The sequence below is a fragment of the Biomphalaria glabrata genome, chromosome 18 (assembly GCF_947242115.1).
Source record: "Biomphalaria glabrata chromosome 18, xgBioGlab47.1, whole genome shotgun sequence".
Taxonomy (NCBI): domain Eukaryota; kingdom Metazoa; phylum Mollusca; class Gastropoda; family Planorbidae; genus Biomphalaria; species Biomphalaria glabrata.
In genome coordinates this window covers 158090-178318 of record NC_074728.1, presented here as the reverse complement: position 1 = coordinate 178318, position 20229 = coordinate 158090, and the positions used below count along the sequence as shown (strand labels likewise).

The 20229-nt window shown below is 35.1% G+C and overlaps 1 pseudogene; it reads left to right on the top strand.

The window, feature by feature from the left end:
* The window catches only part of LOC129923920 (dynein axonemal heavy chain 6-like), a 76919-nt pseudogene that overhangs the window by 38575 nt on the left and 18115 nt on the right, over positions 1–20229 (top strand).

Sequence of the window (20229 nt, the reverse complement as noted above, 5' to 3'; positions counted from 1 at the left end):
GTTGGTTTAATCCTGTGCACTCCCAGGGGAGCATAGGGCCGCAGCCACACCTCTCCACTGAACTCGGTTCTGAGCAGCTTTCTTAATCTGCTGCCATGTCATTCCAGTACCCTCAGCTTCACTGATGACTGACCTCTTCCAGGTTTGCTTGGGTCTGCCCACTGTCCTCTTTCCTTGTGGGTTCCAGTCAAGTGCCTGCCTTGCAACATTGGTAGCTGGTTTTCACAGGGTGTGTCCTATCCAGCTCCATTTTCGTTTTGTGATGTCTTGGGCTATGGGCTTTTGTCTAGTTCTCGCCCACAAATCGATAGCAGTTATCTTTTCTGGCCACATAATTCCTAATATGCGGCGTAGGCATCTGTTAACAAAGGTCTGGAGCTTTTCCATATTTGTTATATTTGTTATTATAGTGTAGGTTGATTGATTTTTTAATTTAAAAATGACAAAAAAAAGACATTTTAAAGATTAGTAATAATAATGACTGACTTAACTTGTGTTATTGTTTCTATATAAATTTAAAAAAATTTTTATAACAGCTCTGGGAATGGACTGGAGGAAGATCATTTTTGGCATTTGTTTTTTTCATGCTGTTATTCTTGAGAGGAAAAAATTTGGACCATTAGGCTGGAATATTACAGTAAGAGTCATGTTAAGACTGTAGAACTGGGATATTACAGTTAGAGTGTAGAACCATAATATTACAGTAAGAGTAATGTTAAGAACTGGAATATTATCTATTAGTGTAAGGACCCATTCAATTTTTTTTGTTTTTTTAGATACTATTAAAGCTATTACATAACAGACATAAACTCAAGTGTTAAAATGACCCATTAATCTAAAAAAAAAGTTTTGAACAGATAGGTCTTAATGTTCTTCTTGAATGTAGTAGTGAAGCAAGCTGTTTGTCTGAGATCAATGGGGAGTGAGTTCGAAACCTTTAGACAAGCACTGAAAAGGCCCACAAACTGTAACTTTTTAGTGAGAAACATGTCACATTGAGTCCATGGACTGCAGGGCTCTCTCTCTAACATATGGAGTGATCAGTTCACTAAAGTAAAAGGACATTCTTAGTTTTGTAGTCAATTCTTGCATTCAATGGAGTGTACACAAGAGAGCAGTAGCAGAATCACTTCTTGTTTTTTATAGGACCATTCATGCAGCATTGTTCTGAATTTGCTCTAGCTCAGCGGTTTTCAACCTTTTAAGGTCGGCGACCCCTTTTAGAATCCCCCACTCTAATGCGACCCCCCCTAACACACACACACACAGCAATAGAAGAATAGAAAAAAACAATCTATATTTTCGATGGTCTTAGGCGACCCCTGGCAAATTGTCAATCGACCCCCAAGGGGGTCGCGACCCACAGGTTGAGAACCCCTGCTCTAGCTGAATGATGATGTTGTCCTGTATACCTACCTGCTAGCATGGGATTGCAGTAGTCAAGGCAGGAGAGTATGAATATCACAGCTAACTTTTTTTTGTTGACTCTGTTGTCAAATATGGTCAGATCTGGTCTAATCTGCCCAGCTGCAGATAGAGATCTTTGCAGAGCTGACTTATGTGTGGGTCAGAAGAAAAGAGTTGAGGCAAAGAAAACTCATATTAGCTTAATTTAAAGAACTAAGCCACGAGCTAGCACCAGTGCTCAAAATACTTTTTCAGGCAACACTTAATCAGGGTAGGGTACCTAAGATTGCAAACTAAGTGGATTAAAGAAACCTGGCAGTTCATGATGAATAGGGAATCTATACTCTCTACATTTGTCATGTAGTTTTCTTAATTGCTTTTGTCCTATCTTTATTCATAGTAATATATATATATATATATATATATAATCCTTCAGTCACGAAAATGAATGCTGTAGTTGACGACTTATTTGACTTAATCCTGTGCACTCCCAGGGGAGCATAGGGCCACAACCACACCTCTCCACCAAACTTGGTTCTGAGCAGCTTTCTTCATTTGCTCCCATGTCATTCCAGTAGTAGTATAGTGCTTATTGCCATTACCACCTCCAGCAAAGAAAACCTTACAATCTGAACAATGAAAAGGAATAGAAAAGCAATCTCAGCAACATGTGTCATGAAGTTATCTAAAAAATCAAAAGTTATTTATGTTAAAAAATAGCTGGAAAAAAAAACAGTGAGGCTATAAAGAAAAAGCTTAGGAATTATGTTGTTGTTTTTTTAGTGTTTCTATTGTTATTATTAGAACTTAATGTTTGTTTTTATTCCAAAAGAATCAACTTGTTTATTAAGGCTTGTCCCATTAAATTAATTATGACATGAAGCTGATATAAAATAATAATTTGACGAGAGTTGGCCTTACTTAATGCTAATTAGGCATGGGGCATCTGACTGTATTAAGATTATTAAATTTCATTTAGTGCTGGATATTCAAAAATAAATCTTTTCTCTAGGTTACTAGGACATTTTGTTAAACATTTATAATTGTCTAACAACCTTTTTTTTTCGAGAAAATTCATCTACCTGGTATATTGAAAATACATTTTTTGACCTTTCCTTATAACAATTGTGAAAGACTATACCAGTATAGAGTCAGAATTAATTGAAGCTGGATGATTACTTATATAATATTGTTATTAAATCTTATTTGGATAAAAGATTCCTGGCAGACATTAATCAACTGGCAAAGGAAGTTATGTATTAGAAAAATGTATTCCCTGTGCTGTGTAGAAAAAAAAAAAGAGAAAGAGATAAAGAGATAATCAATGTTTGAAAGTAATGAGAGGCTGTATTATGGGAGTAGCTACTGTGATATATGGTAGACTAGATTTGTTCAATTTAAAATAGAAAATGCAATTAGGGAAGAAAATTGTGTTTTTGTTCAGTACAGACCATCCTGGCAATGCAAGTTCTAAAATTGGTGGCTCATGAATATAAAAAAAAAAAAATGCTCAACACACACAAAAATATAACAAACACACATATAAAGTATAAATATTTCTTTTATTTTTTAAAAAAGAAAATGTTCAGCATCAAAACATGCAGCAATATGGACCTGTTAATTAAACAACTAATAAATCATAATGAACTTAACACAGTTAACAATAATGATATTGTTGTGTCTCTCTCCTTTGTTTCTTGATTGAAATCAAAACAGCTATCACCAATTGCGAGAATCTGGCAACTCAGATTCTAAATAGGGTGATACTTTATTGAGTCTAATGTATTACATGCCAAATAGTGTACTTTATTGAGTCTGATGTATTACATGCCAAATAGTGTACTTTATTGAGTCTGATGTATTACATGCCAAATAGTGTACTTTATTAAGTCTGATGTATTACATGCCAAATAGTGTACTTTATTGAGTCTGATGTATTACATGCCAAATAGTGTACTTTATTAAGTCTGATGTATTACATGCCAAATAGTGTACTTTATTAAGTCTGATGTATTACATGCCAAATAGTGTACTTTATTAAGTCTGATGTATTACATGCCAAATAGTGTACTTTATTGAGTCTGATGTATTACATGCCAAATAGTGTACTTTATTGAGTCTGATGTATTACATGCCAAATAGTGTACTATTGGCAACACAAAATTTCTAATTGAATAACTGTTGTACTGTTCTGATCTTGTACTGGACTCCACTGTGCTAGACTGTCTTGACTCTGCAACTCTCTCTTTTTCTTTATATAGGGTTTCTGAATGTCACTAGTCCTCTCTGGATGATCATTTCTTCACTTTCCTAAAGTAATTCATTTCAAAATATTATCTTTTTAGAAAACAAAATGTATGTATACAGTTTTTCTTATAAATAAGTCGTATCTATTTTTATTTTAGTACGCTTTTAGTGATAGTGATAGAGAGTGTGCATTGCTCAACATGGAAATGTTTTGTAAAGATGGTTACATCCCTTGGGAGACACTGATCTATATAACAGGAGAGGTAGAGTATTGTGTGTATTGTCATTTGCTCATGAGATATAAATATTTTAGTTTCTTTCTAAAACACTAAGCCAAAAATATTTATCTCTTGACTTTTCATGACTTTGTTATAAACATGTAATTAAAAAGAAAAAATTTAAAGGAAATTATTGTAATAGTTTGAGACAACTTATTTAATAATTTTGTAATTGGAATTGACCAGACATGTATGCCCACTTCATGTGGAGCGAAAATGACAAAACAGTGCACATTATATCATATATTCTATATGGATTTTGCTCAGCAGCTAGACATGCAATATCAGGCTTTGAGACCAAGCTGAATTAAAGGAGTAACAGAAGTGGGCTAAATTGAGTCAAGAGAGAAAAGTATCATTTTGTCATCAGACCAGAGATGGCTCACATTTAATTATTATCACATTTCTTAAAATGCAATTGTGCATTTTAACATTTTAAAATAAAATACCACCACAATTTTCAAACTACATACATCCATAAAAGACTTCATACATTAATCTATATTCGTTAATTTTCAAATTTTAGGTTAACATTTATGAATGATTATTTTTTTGTACAGTATAATACACAATTAGTTGAATGATTTAAAACTTCTTTTATCACCACAGATTACCTATGGTGGTCGAGTCACAGATGCCCAAGATCAAAGATGTCTAAGGACAATTTTAAAGTTTTTTTTCAGACCTGAAACCTTAAAACCAAAATATAAATACTCGGAATCAGGTAATTGTATGTTCAATATAAAGTACATTATAAAGGAAGTCCTATTCATTTATTTGCGGCAGATGTTGATGTTTATTAGCAGGTTTCAAACTAGGACTAAAATAAATTGAGGATCTGTTTCCTTTTTTTCTTTTTATACACCATATCTGTGATCTAACCTTTGAAAGTAGCATCTTCGTCTTCGTACAAGTATTACTTCATTCAGTACACACACACATACACACATTGTCCTTAACACTGATCAACATATTTTGATGTAAAATACAAATATTCAAAATTGATTTCTCATCAGTAAGTTTGTATAATGTTCTACTAATAATTTGTAAAAGATTAAGATGCTGGTATAGTCAATAGCTTATGGCACATCAACATTATTTAGATCTCTATTGATTGTAGAGAAGCTGCAGGGTTTAGAAGTGTTGACAACTGATCAAAAAGTTTGTATTGCTATTAAGATCAATGTCATAGAGAGGGGTGTAACATGCACTTTAAAATAGTTGCATGGAGTGATCAAAGCAAAAATTCCTTTTCAAAAATATGCAAACAAAAAACATACATAAATTATAACCAGTTACAGAATTGAAGTATGAGCCTAATCAAAATTGATATAACAAATTAGATTAAATCCATTCTAATCTGACTTCAGAATCCTATGCAACTTGAGCAAAGATTTAACATAGTGAAAGTAGATTTGATTAAGACTGTTTTAGTTAGTCTGTCAGGGTGAGGAACTTTTTAGCTCGTGATACATTGTTTATTTTACTATTCCTTTTATCAGCTGGCAAAAGGGTTAAAAAAAAAACAAACTTGGATGGACACAGATCTCAAAAATAGCTCTAACAAATTTAACAGTTTAAGTATAACTTTGGGAAAAGAATAACTAGCTAATTGGCCGCACTTGAAACTTGTTTGACCATTATAATTTTTAAAAATATAAATTTCTTACAATTAAATTTTGTCTGGAGGTCAAAGAGTTCAAAAAATACATTCAACTTTTTCAAGAACATTTGACATCTTTGAAACTTTGATTACTTGTATTAATATCTAGATCCAGTAGTCTAGTCTAGGCTACCCTTTTTTAAAATATTGCCATGTCTGCATCTGTATCACCCATCTAGAATTTTATATATTCTGACTAGATTTATACATGCCCTTAACCTTGATTTATTTCAGGTATGGGGGAGAGGGAATTGTTCTTTTGTTTAAAATGTAGTATTCATTAGTAATTAATAGCAAAGTAATTGCTTACCAAAAGTCATCAGCCTCATAAGAAAGAATGTCTTTGAGAAAAAAAGTTATTGTTTTGTATTAAATACAATGGGCCACGGAAGGTAATTTTTTAAATTTAATCTATTTTTGAAGGTATTTACTATCCACCTCTTGTCAAGACATTGGCTACTGTCAAGGCTTACATTGAATCTCTACCACTTATAGATGAGCCAGAAATCTTTGGGCTCCATGAGAATGCAAACATAGCCTTTCAGTTGAATGAAACCAATGCTTTACTTGGTAAGACTGTGTTTGTTTTGCTAATGCTAGTATAGAAACAAAAACAGTCGCAATTTACTGCTATATACACTTACACTGGTTTTGTTTTGAAATACTTTAGTTAAGAATATGATTCATTGTCATATAATAAATTGGCATATAATCTTTTTTACACTGCTTTATTATAGCTTACAACATTGTAGCTATCAGTGAGTCTTATGCTCTATGGACAGACTCCTTTGCCACTTTTCTCTCTAAAAAGATTCAGATTGTGGGTCGTTTAGAACTTGCTTTTTGTTGATCTCAGGAGAACCACATTTGATAATGTTCAAGAAGAACATTCAAACCAGTTCGAAACTCTTGCTTTATATATCTGTTTTGCTCACCTATTACCTTGAGCTTACTGTTTTGTTAGCAGCACTAATAAATCAATTGATTCTTCTCATTCAAATAAATCAACAAAAAAAGGGTGGGTTGTTTGGAATTTAAGACAAAAATTTTTGTTCATGCAGAACTAAAGGAGTAAAACAAATTTTTATCTAGCTACAATACTTGATGTTCAACCGAGAATCGTAGCAGCTGATGGTGGGATGTCTAATGATGATATTACTTATGAACTTGCTGAGGCTGTCCTGGATCGATTGATTGACAAACTGGATATTGAAAGAGCGAATCCCAATATGTTTACAGTACGTACTAATATTATTAGTTCCAAGTAAAAATGGTAGTTTTTAATTCTTAGTACTTACTTTACTTACAGTCCATCACCCCTATTGAAGTATGGGCCACCAGCAATGGATTTCCATATTCCTTTATCCTAGGCCATCCTTTTAATTCTTAGTACTTACTTTACTTACAGTCCATCACCCCTATTGAAGTATGGGCCACCAGCAATAGATTTCCATATTCCTTTATCCTAGGCCATCCTTTTAATTCTTAGTAGGCCTTTCTGTTTCTAATATTGTTAGTGATCCTATCGTTCCATAGTTCCTAGTATTACATGATAGTCTTTTAGTTCTTGTGATGCTTTATTGTTTAGCTTTATATAGTAGTGTCTTAGTTTTTATCATGCAATACCTAATATAATAGATTGCTCTCTTGGCATGCAATAATACCTAACAGTAAATTGCTCTCTTAGCATGCAATAATACCTAACAGTAGATTGCTCTCTTAGCATGCAATAATACCTAACAGTAGATTACTCTCTTAGCATGCAATAATACCTAACAGTAGATTGCTCTCTTAGCATGTAATAATACCTAACAGTAGATTGCTCTCTTAGCATGTAATAATACCTAACAGTAGATTGCTCTCTTAGCATGCAATAATACCTAACATAATAGATTGCTCTCTTAGCATGCAATAATACCTAACATAATAGATTGCTCTCTTAGCATGCAATAATACCTAACATAATAGATTGCTCTCTTAGCATGCAATAATACCTAACAATAGATTGCTCTCTTAGCATGCAATAATACCGGTTGTTCTACTGGAGATGGGATGACTTATTTATTGTTCCCCCCTTTTAGACCTTGTGATCTATAGGGCAGATGATGGTTAAAGAGCAGGATGTCATGTGACCAGCACCAACCGCCTCTACTTTTCCTAACTGAAGTCAGGTACCCATCAGAGTTGTGTGGACTCATGAGTGCCCGAAATTCTAACTCCCAGTCTTCACTGGGATTCAAACCCAGGACCCTAGTGCTTATGCACTCAACCACCGCGCATCATCAATTCTTCCGTCCTTGTGGTTATGCAAATCATTTATATCGATGTTTCATTAATTTGACTAACTATGCCTACAGTTTCCCTAGCTAGCTATTTAACCTGTTACTGATGTAGGTGACATTTGATCAACATAATGATCCGTCTTTAATTTCTTCAACAAAAAAATACTCAAAGGGAATCCTGAGATTAGGAAATTTTCTGATTCAAATTTAAAAAACAACAACTCTAGGTCCATGGCTGTTATCTGTCATGCCTGAATATATTTTATAAAATCCCTGAACTTTTTATCCCCAGATTCTAGTGAAGAAAGCTACTGTCAGGAAGTACCAGATGTATGGTCACCTGTACGAAGACTTATGTCGACAGGTAGGCAAGTACCATTTGCTATCTACAGAACCCAGTCAGTGGACAACCTAGAGGTATATGATTCAAGTTATTCTGGACATAAAGCTGACCACAACAGTTAAACACAGGTAAATATCAAATTAATAATTATAAATTATTGTCATCAGATTTAAAGATTGCTAAAAGAATCAACACATAGACAAGAAAATAAAAAAGAATCGGATCAATTTCAAAGCTTTCAAATGTCTGAAATAATTGATCTAAAAGTATGTCAAGTTGATTAACTTAGGATAAATCCAGAGACTGTCTCTTAGACTCATAAAATGTCCTAAGTTAATTAACCTTCTTATTTAGTAATACTCTTAATCTCTGCTTGACATTTACAGACTGTAGTGATTTACATCATATTGTATAGATTACAGATGTTATCTAAAAAAAGAAGATAATTACATTCATCACATTTCTAGTCATTTATGTTAATCTGTGACTTAAACTCTGCTAAGTGGTTGGGTTTCCTGTACTGGCTGATTCAAGCCATTCCATTCTCTACTGGCACTAGGGAAGAAGAAGCACTTGTAGGACCTAGCCTATGGAGTAAGATATGGGCCTCTATCATTGTGGATCTAAGTATTTGAGTAGGTTTGGCTGATCTAGTGGAAGGCATGAATTTTTTTAGAACAAAAAAATAATGAAGACCAAATTATTTAATAACAAAAACAAAAATATGTCCAGAATTATTTAGCATCATACCCATAAATTAACATTTATTAATGCTTTTATTTAAAGTCTTTAAATTTAGTCCTGTTCTTTCACTACCTTCTTTTCATGTAAAAAACTGTTTTATCTTGTGCCATGTCCTCCACAAGTAGTGGACTTCAACAAAATGACTCTGAAACTAGCTCGGTCTCTTTCCAACCCTGATGGTTGTTAATGTTAAGATAAGAAGATAAGATGTTAAATCTCTTTTGTAAAAATAAAATATCCCCTAAGCTCATGAACTAGACAAGGTTCGAATTTGTTTCATTTTTCTTTTTTTTAATGTATTATTCTAATTGAAATGTGTTTTTGCTGAGAACTACAATGATGGATAACAAAATCAGAAACAATGAGTTAAAGACCAAAATACTTCTGTTAATAATTTTGATCAAATCAGAGCTTAAAATATGATATTGGTTACAAATTTCATCTTTTTCTTCGTTGGCTGCCTTCAGTCATAAATTGATTTTGGCTCATCTTTAGGAGCAGTTCTTGCGGTGGTTATTATGCCCTATTCTTGAGAGGCATTCTTCCCACATACATCACACATGAAAGTAGAATCTGACTAAGTGTCAAAGCAATCATTATCAACTGTCTTTTTTTTTCAACAAAAAGAGAATTATTAAGTCAGAGGACTTTTAGACATTGTTTGTAAGTTCAGTTTATATATATTTCAGGTCTGAAGGCTACTCCATGATGGGCAGCCTATGTCATCACCAAGCCAGCGTCTAACTCTTAACTCCTTGTTGGGGACATTGTGTGAGTAGTTGTTTAGCATTCATGTCACCAAGGTTACATTTGTTTATTGGGACATAAATTAAAAGTTGTTTGTTTTAGATATATAAAACCTAAACATAGAATGAAAAGAATAAAGAAAAATAAAGTATTTCTGAGAATTTTAAGCCAAACAAATTTAAAATAAAAACATTAAAAATACTTTTTTAAAAAGACAATACCTCCTTTATACAACTTATAGAGTGATTGTTTTTCTCTTATTTAGCTAATGAGTGCTAGATTAAAAAAAACAATGGAACTTATTTTTTTTTACTCTTTTTGAAAACATGTAAAACAAATCAAAGAAGACAGGTCTAAAATAAGTTTTGTTTTCTTATTATGAACATTCCTTTTTGATTGAAGGTAATTATTACTTATTGATTTAATGAAAACATTCCCAATTTACTTAATGCTACAATCTCTATTTACTGACTGAAAGAGTTAACTATAATAAATTTATTTGAATTACAAACTTGTACAATGCTATTGATGATGAATAGAAAATGTTTAGCAAACAATTCATTATTGGTTGACTATTTCAGCTCTGTCCTTCAACCAGCATCAATGTGTGTGACTCCCAAGTGGCCTCTCCAGTGTGTACAAGCATTGGAGCAGAAAACAAGGTGACAAGGAGAAGGGTCAGTCCACTTCTAAAAGAAGCACAACTATAATGAATACACAGGTGTTTGTGTACAACTTGTTGAATTTTTCACTCACATCTACTTTAGTCTCATGATGCGCAGCAAAAACAAAAGCCTTTAACTGACTGAGTCAAGTCTTAGGCCCTGAATAGTTTCATGTAGTCTGGTCGTCATCATCAAGTTCAAGGTTAAAATATGGACAGCTGTCAGTAAACCCTCACCAGAGGTCATTTCTGGCTGGAGAGATTTTTTATAGAATGTAAGTACTATGGAACTGGCAAATATCCTAATGAAAAACTCTTGATATTAATAATTTGATAGGTAAAGCACAGTTCTACTAACTGATGCCATTTCTTAATGATGCCAATGTAATGTTGATTGTTGGGTAATGCTCTTGTGGTTAAAGCTTTAGCAAATATGAGTTTATCTTTTTTGACATTTTTTAAATTGCATTTACAAGTGTTGTATTTTAAAAGTTTTACAGTGTTATTATAGTTGTTTTTTTTTAAACATTTGACTTTTTTAATATTGTGTATTATCACTTACATTGTAACACCATATTGTGTTCAAAACATAAATTTGATGCCACATTGTGTTCTAAACATTGAAAGGCATTTTTTGTTATACAAGTCCTACAAAAAAATTTTTTTTTTTAAATTCAAACATTGTAGTATTCAGAACTGTGGAGTTCATTCTGTATGTTAAAGTACTTTCACATAGACTTTGACTGTTTTTTAGTATTCATGTTGTTGTTATTTGTATGCATATCTACTTCCTCTTGTATGTTTTGGCAATAACCCATTTATGCCAAGTGATCCATTATTGGAACACCGACCCCCTTGGTACTTATTTATATCCTACTGTTCTAGTCCACCACGCAAATGTGCTTTTTTTTATTCAAATAAGCTTTCATGGAATACCCCTTACTATCACAGCATTGCAGAGATTGGTGTTCTGCAGCCTTGTAAAAAAGTAATGAACATTTTCTGAACATTTTTGAAACCTATGAAGGTTAATGAAAATAACTTTTCTGAACTTATGTCAAGTACTAAAAAATTTTTTCATGTATTATTTCTGTAATACTGATGCTGTGAAAAGTTATGATTGTTGGATTAATTATAGGCTTCTAATTTTGTATGTTCCAGTATCCAGGCAAATCCAGTATCACTAATAATAGCTATTCCTTTTAAACCTGTAGAATCTCTCTGGGGATGAAGAACAGAAGCACATAATGTTTAAGTGTTGCAATGAGACCTGATCGCTTTGTAACCATAGTTTCAAACTTGTATGACACTGAAAATGCAAATTTTCTAATCTGTGACCTCCCATAAAAGAACTTAATGAACTCAATACAGAAAATTTAATTCAAGTAAAATATAGATCTATTATATTTCAGCCTTGATTAAATTATCCATGGTACATTAACATGATTGTCATGGGTGCAAACAATTTATTTGTATAAGACCATTCATTTTAGCTTCAAGTTGGTCTGGTTTAACCAGTCTAGGAGTCTATTTTTCTTTTTCTGGTCTCAGCAATATTTGTAAAAATGCCCAGATAATAGTTATGAAGATTACAATGTCAGTGCGATTCTTGTTCTGCAGTTTATTGGATAATACTATTTTGTGTTTAATACCTTTTTCACTAGCATTTCACTTTTGGTTTTGCCCAGTTCAATGAAGCAACAGGTATAGTTAGAAGTATCGCATTGACAAATTGCCATATGTTGTGCTCAAGAAAGTAGAAAGAGCCACATTATTTGATCTTATAAAATACAGATGTTACTTCAAAAAGAAAATGATTATGTCCTACGCGTGTCCCTAGTCAATCTAGTCATGCATATTAACCAATGACCTAAATTCTGCCAAGTCACTGGTTTTCCTGGCTAGCTCAGGCAACTCATTCCATGCTCTAACAGACCTGCCTACCGTTACGCAAAATGCGCATTCGTTACGCAAAATCTCCCAAAAATGACCGCCAGTACGCAAATACGCTTTTAACCCGTCGCGTTACGCATTTTCGTATCCTTTTTTTTTTCTCCTCTCTAGACTAGCTTACAAGCGGTCAAGGAGGTCACGCTAAGCCCGCCTGTGGGGAGAGAGGGGAAACAGAAAAGGTGGGGTGAACACAATGTGCCCAGATCTATACGTTGATTGGTTCTAAATAGCAATTAGATGTCTAGAAATGAAGAACGCGAGAGTGAGGGAGTGGCGGGTTGGTACCAGGTTGGTACCGTCAGTTAGCTGAAACACCAACGTGACTTTTTTTTTTTTGTAAGTTCATTAGTAGAAATTAGTTTTAGTATGATTTAAAATTTAGATTGACTAGATCTAGATCGATAACTACCATATAGTCTAGATCTAGGCTAGATTCTTAGTCTTAGTATAGAATAGACCTAGGGTCTACGTTTGTAGCGGATCCACGGCATCGGTAACACTCTTGAGCCTAGATCTAGAGTAGATTATATTCATTATATAGACATAAAGTCTTAGACATAGTTCCAGATCTAGTCTAGATATCATCTCTAATGATCTAGATTTAGATCGTAGATCTAATCATGACATCTAATATATTAGAGTCTAAAAGCATTTCATTGGAGATGTAGACAGAGCTGATAAAAACATTGATGAAAATATTAGGCATCATTCTTTGGAAATGATAATCAAGTTCTTCATTGTTATGTTTTGAACTTGTTTCTCAAAATAAATGGCATTTACATAAAACACATTATAAGAAGCTTGTGGATCTTCTGGAGTTGGTGACTTATTGCATGTTATTGTTTAAAGAACCATGGCCAGCCTTCTGACCTAGGCGGAAAAGAAAGACATTCTCAACAGCACAACAATGAATCATGTTATGATAACCTGAATGTCAAACAGGAAAAGCACAGTGTGCGCAATGTTATAAAAACAAAACATTTTGTTATGAATAATATGTTACCTTATTTGTGAAATCACACTCAGCAGCAGGTAATACTTTTATTTATTGTTGTAGTGGATTGCTTAGAGTTCTAATTTTGGAGCAACTCATAACTCAAAAATGGAAGAGGATACAGCTTTTTTGTTCTCTTCCAATTCATGTTTCTTAAATTTTTTCTACAAAACATATGTGAATTTTATGCAGAAAAATACTCAACACATTGCAACCTTTGGCATAAATGGGTTAATATTTAGTCCTAGAACAGTTCAGTAACACTTACCTATATACTTAAGTCTTTTATTTTTACTTTGAGTTTTAAAATTTAAAAAATCGACAAGTCTGGTTTATGTCTTCTTCTGTTTATGTTGTTATTTTAACTGTGTGCATGCATTTTGTGTTCCATTTCCTTGCACTATGTGTCTTTAAGTCTAGAGAGTTTCTAGTGTAGACTTAGTCAAAATGATTAACAACAAAACTGGACGAACAATTTAGTAGTATACAGATCTCATCTCAACATCTACTGTGGTCGTCTAAATGTGATCACGGTTCTCGCAAAACATTAATGAACATTGAAGCTTTGAGTGCTAAAACAAATTATAAATTAACATAACCTGTAACACTGTAACATATAATGATAGCAGCACTAAGGTAGCTCATTTGTGTCATTAATCTAATTACTAGCACTTCAAAAAAGTTATCTGTATGCAAATGCTTTTTTTTTTTTTTTGGAGTGCGGGACAGAGAGTGTTAGAATGATACCTGGTCACGGCGAGACAATGGTGCCATGTCAGTTTAGTGGTTTGAGTTCTACAAGGGACATGTCTATATTTCTTCATATTTTCTTCTCTGTGATTTTTTATTTCAGTATCTTTGGGCACCTCTTGAGTCCACCCAACTCTAATGGGTACCTGACATTAGTTGGTGAAAGTAAAGGAGATTAGTCATAGTGCTGGCCACATGACACCCTTGTTAACCGTGGGCCACATATATAGGCCACATATATGATATAAAGGTCATCTGTCCTATAGCTTGCAAGGTCTGAAAGGAGAACTTTACTTTTTTACTCTTCTCTCAATAACCTTGGTAGCTTAGTGCTGCTTTTATCATAGGTTATGTGTCGTGATTCTTTAAATAAGTCATTCTACATTCATATAAATAATAGTATAACCAAATACAGTTGGTACAGGTGCAGGTAAATGGTAAAAACTTAAGAAGCAATAATACACAGAGCACAAATTTTAAACTAAATATGTAAGGAATATTTTTTGTAACTGAAGAACTACTGGTCTTTAAATACTTAACAATTTTCTATTTACAGCTATTATTGAATATATAAACATACAAGCAGACAATTTAATGTTGTAGTTAATTCTGTTCATGTTTAGTTACATATTCTACTAATATAAAAGGTGCACAGTAGATTAAATAGTTATAAAATATTGACTATAAATATTGAATTAAAAATCACTCCTCTGTTTCTCCAATTGAAATTGACCATTCTTTCTGAAGCTATGTGTATGCTGCCAAAGACATAATATAAAGTATTCAAGCACTTGCTATTATAAAGTGGAAATATTTTACCGCTATAATAAAGTTTGAATGCTTTACTACTATTTAGCCTGATTCCGCCCAACTCTTATAGAAGTACCTGACAATAGTTGGGGAAAAGTCATTTCAGTTGGTTGTTGTGCTGCCCACATGACACCCTTATTGTTAACCATGGGCCAGAGAAACAGATTACCTTTACATCATCTGCTCAATAGATTGCAAGATCTAAAAGGGAACTTTATTTTTATTTTTTTTACTTTACTTAAGCTACAATAGTTAAGTCCCACCTACTACTAATCAAGTAGATTTCTAATTATTCTAGAATTGTAGACCAAGAAATAGAATATAGACCTGCTAAAATGTAACATGCGCATCTCGTATTGGCCTCTTTTAATTATATTAAGTTTTGAAAGCGAAATATCAACTCTTGAAACATATTACTCTGCTCTTTGGAAGAGGGGAGGGGAGGATGTGACGGCCGAACGGTCATAGGCTTGACTTTCGAATCGATGTCCCAGGTTCAAATACCAGAAAAGAATGGTAGACTATTTGAATTTTTTTTATTTTTAGGACGCCCCTGAGTCCAGCCATCTCAAAATGGGTACCTGACTTAAGTAGGAAAACGTAAAGGCAGTTTGCCCATTGATTTTGTTCACCTGCAATAGCTATGTATGTATGTAGACATCCTCGTTGTGAAATAACACTTGCACTGTTACGGATTTGTCTTCTCTTTACACATCTCGAACCGTTTGTAGCGTGTAACATGGCAGAACTATTCTAGAGGTGTCACCTCGAGGGCATAGCATGTAGCGTGTAACATGGCAGAACTATTCTAGAGTTGTCCCCTCGAGGGCATTACATGAAGCGTGTAACATGGCAGAACTATTCTTGAGGTGTCACCTCGAGGGCATTACATGTAGCGTGTAACATGGCAGAACTATTCTGGAGGTGTCCCTCGAGGGCATTACATGTAGCGTGTAACATGGCAGAACATTCTAGAGTTATCCCCTCGAGAGCATTACATGTAGCGTGTAACATGGCAGAACTATTCTGGAGTTGTCTCCTCGAGGGCATTACATGAAGCGTGTAAAATGGCAGAACATTCTAGAGTTGTCCACTCGAGGGCATTACATGTAGCGTGTAACATGGCAGAACTATTCTAGAGGTGTCCCCTCGAGGGCATTACATGTAGCGTGTAACATGGCAGAACTATTCTAGAGTTGTCCCCTCGAGTGCATTACATGAAGCGTGTAACATGGCAGAACTATTCTAGAGTTGTCCCCTCGAGGGCATTACATGAAGCGTGTAACATGGCAGAACATTCTAGAGTTGTCCCCTCGAGGGCATTACATGTAGCGTGTAACATGGCAGAACTATTCTAGAGTTGTCCCCTCGAAGGCATTACATGAAGCGTGTAACATGGCAGAACATTCTAGAGTTGTCCACTCGAGGGCATTACATGTAGCGTGTAACATGGCAGAACTATTCTAGAGGTGTCCCCTCGAGGGCATTACATGTAGCGTGTAACATGGCAGAACTATTCTAGAGTTGTCCCCTCGAGTGCATTACATGAAGCGTGTAACATGGCAGAACTATTCTAGAGTTGTCCCCTCGAGGGCATTACATGAAGCGTGTAACATGGCAGAACATTCTAGAGTTGTCCCCTCGAGGGCATTACATGTAGCGTGTAACATGGCAGAACTATTCTAGAGTTGTCCCCTCGAAGGCATTACATGAAGCGTGTAACATGGCAGAACATTCTAGAGTTGTCCACTCGAGGGCATTACATGTAGCGTGTAACATGGCAGAACTATTCTAGAGGTGTCCCCTCGAGGGCATTACATGAAGCGTGTAACATGGCAGAACTATTCTAGAGTTGTCCCCTCGAGGGCATTACATGTAGTGTGTAACATGGCAGAAATATTCTAGAGTTATCCCCTCGAGGGCATTACATGTAGCGTGTAACATGGCAGAACTATTCTGGAGTTGTCCCCTCGAGGGCATTACATGTAGCGTGTAACATGGCAGAACTATTCTAGAGTTGTCCCCTCGAGGGCATTACATGTAGCGTGTAACATGGCAGAACTATTCTAGAGTTGTCCCCTCGAGTACATTACATGAAGCGTGTAACATGGCAGAACATTCTAGAGTTGTCCCCTCTAGGGCATTACATGTAGCGTTTATTATGGCAGAACTATTCTAGAGGTGTCCCCTCGAGGACATTACATGTAGCGTGTAACATGGCAGAACTATTCTAGAGGTGTCACCTCGAGGGCATTACATGTAGCGTGTAACATGGCAGAACTATTCTAGAGTTGTCCCCTCGAGGGCATTACATGAAGCGTGTAACATGGCAGAACATTCTAGAGTTGTCCCCTCTAGGGCATTACATGTAGCGTTTATTATGGCAGAACTATTCTAGAGGTGTCCCCTCGAGGACATTACATGTAGCGTGTAACATGGCAGAACTATTCTAGAGGTGTCACCTCGAGGGCATTACATGTAGCGTGTAACATGGCAGAACTATTCTAGAGTTGTCCCCTCGAGGGCATTACATGAAGCGTGTAACATGGCAGAACATTCTAGAGCTGTCCCCTCGAGGGCATTACATGTAGCGTGTAACATGGCAGAACATTCTAGAGGTGTCACCTCAAGGGCATTACATGTAGCGTGTAACATGGCAGAAAATTCTAGAGTTGTCCCCTCTAGGGCTTTACATGTAGCGTGTAACATGGCAGAACTATTCTAGAGTTGTCCCCTCGAGGGCATTACATGTAGCATGTAACATGGCAGAACTTGATCGTTGTGCTGGCCACATGACATTCTAGTTAACCGTCGGCCATAGAAACATATAACCTTTTCAACATTAGCCCAAAATAGACCACAAGGTCTGATAGGATTACTTAACTACTCTGCTCATTTCAATATTTCTCAAAATTTCTTTCATAATATTATTTTGACGGAACATGATAAATTGATAAAAAATATAAAAAGACGAGGTTTTTTTTTTAGGCCTTTAGCTTAATTCAAATTTAATCAAGAAACAATCTATGATTTTACAATGTAGAATTTTAATTGTGACATCATTGACAGATCTTGATAGATCTACAAAGAGCGGCGAAAACTTTATTCAATTTGACTTGCGTGTCCGAATGGTGTGGGTATAGAAAATGAAATCTAGATCCTTGTGATTGTCAAAAGAGTTGAGCCGAAGCCTGCTTGAACAAACCGTTCTGTCTGAAAGAGGTCCAAGTCAATGCCTATGTAAGACATTGCTGTTTCCGATCGCATGGACTAGAATACATTGCCGAAGGCCGAGCAAACCGGGAACACCCCGCCATTTCCCTATGTTTTACCAAGCTAACCGTGCAGGACTCGCCATTATTGTAACGGTTCCTTGAGGAACGGCACATGGATTATCGACAGGGACGTGGAAACTTTCAACTCCGCACCGTGCAATTGGAAAGCTCTGGCATTCCCTTGGACACTCCCACAGGAGTTTTGTTTTGCTATTCATTTAGCCCAGTGATGCCCAAAGTACGGCCCGCGGGCCAGAACCGGCCCGCGACGTAGTTTCATCCGGCCCGCCGAAACGTCGGCACAAAAGTAGAAAATCAAATCCTCACCCCTTCAAAACTGTTAGGGCCTCCACTTTTTCTCTGAAGGATTGGTACCATGACCTTTAACGATTGTGCGTTTATGAGTTTATGAAATGGGAATCTACCGAGAAAAGTGAAAGGATCTTTTTTTGTGGAACATGATAATTAGCCAGCATATTTGTTTTGTAAAGAAAGTCTGGCTGTTTCAAAAACAAGAACATATACAGCGGCATTATAAAACAAATATGAAGGCCTTTTTGGTTTGAGCCGCGTATAAAAGATTGGTCAAACTACGCCTAGAGATTGGAGGGTCGATGGGAATATTAACCAAAAAGAGACAAGAAAATAAGTTGGTGGTAAAGGTAGCTACAATGTCGCTCACATTTTAAGTAGAGAAATGATCCCATTTTTAGACGCGTAAAAAATGATGACTTTAAATATCCCATTAATTAATACTAGATCCAATATTTTCAAATAGTTTTTGGAGAATTTGGATTTCATTATTTTACCTTTTATTGATGTGGCCCGCGACACGAGTGTCGAAAGTTAAAATGGCCCGCAGGTCGAATTCGGTTGAGCATCACTGATTTAGCCTAATTACTTCCTTAAGTAATCGTTTCCACCCAGTGTGCCACTTTGAGGCAGAATAGCGTACCCTTGGAAATCTAGATCTACTTGTTTTATAGCGCTCGTCATTCTTTATATTGACCTAGGTCAGATAGTAGTCTAGATTATGCTGACAATAAATGCGTATTATAGCCACGGGAAATATGCATTCCTCGTTAATCTTCGGACTCGAAGAGAAGCCTTATTATTGTAGAAGAAACAATTAATTGACTAGATCTAGGTTTGTCATTTATTTTTATGCTACAGGTTTAGTGAGTTTAAGTTATCAGAAGTAGATATAGTCTATATTCTCACTCTAGATCAGCGGTTCTTAACCTTTTTAGCTCCGCGACCCCCTAACACAACTTTTCACTTGGAGGCGACCCCCAACCATAACAAAAAAAATTTGTCATGGATGCAAGATCGCCAGCTATCCGGCATGCCGGCAAAATCGAAGTAAAAAAAAAAAAAAGCTTGCCGGCAAATGCCAGTACGACTGATTGTCGGCTCGGTATCGGACTTTTTTTTTTTTTTTTCACATTCACGTTTTGATCTTTCAAACTAAAACTTAATAAGTCGAATTCAAAGAAAGACAGGAAGTTACAATTCTTAAGTTACGGCGCATGCGCTTTATTTCCGAACTTTCGCTTTGTATCAAAAACGTAAACAAAATTTAGAAACAAATCAGTAAGGCCCCGGCCTGAGACGCCTAATTTATTAAGATCTAATTCTAATAAGTTTGATCTGCCGGTATAAAAATTGAAACCAGGAAACCAGACCTAGAGGCTAAATCAAGTCTAGAGATCTAGATTCTAGATCTATTTCTACAGCGTAGATCAAAAGTAGATTATCTATTATTATAATCTATTATCAGATATAGATCTAAAAAAATAAATAATATTCAATATTCTACTTTTAAAGTCTAGACTAGCTCTAATTAAATCTAGATTTTAGATCTAGACTAATTATAAAAAACGTATTTTTAAAAATGCAAGACTCTAGATCAAGTAGATGATTCTAGCTAGGGCTAGTCTTCTATCATTACTAAATTAGTGTCTAGATCTAGATCTAGAACTAAATCTAAAGTAATTTGGATTTAGGTTTAGGCTAGACTGCCGCTAGACCTAACTAAATCTAGAGAAAATATAATATCTAGTTAACTAGTA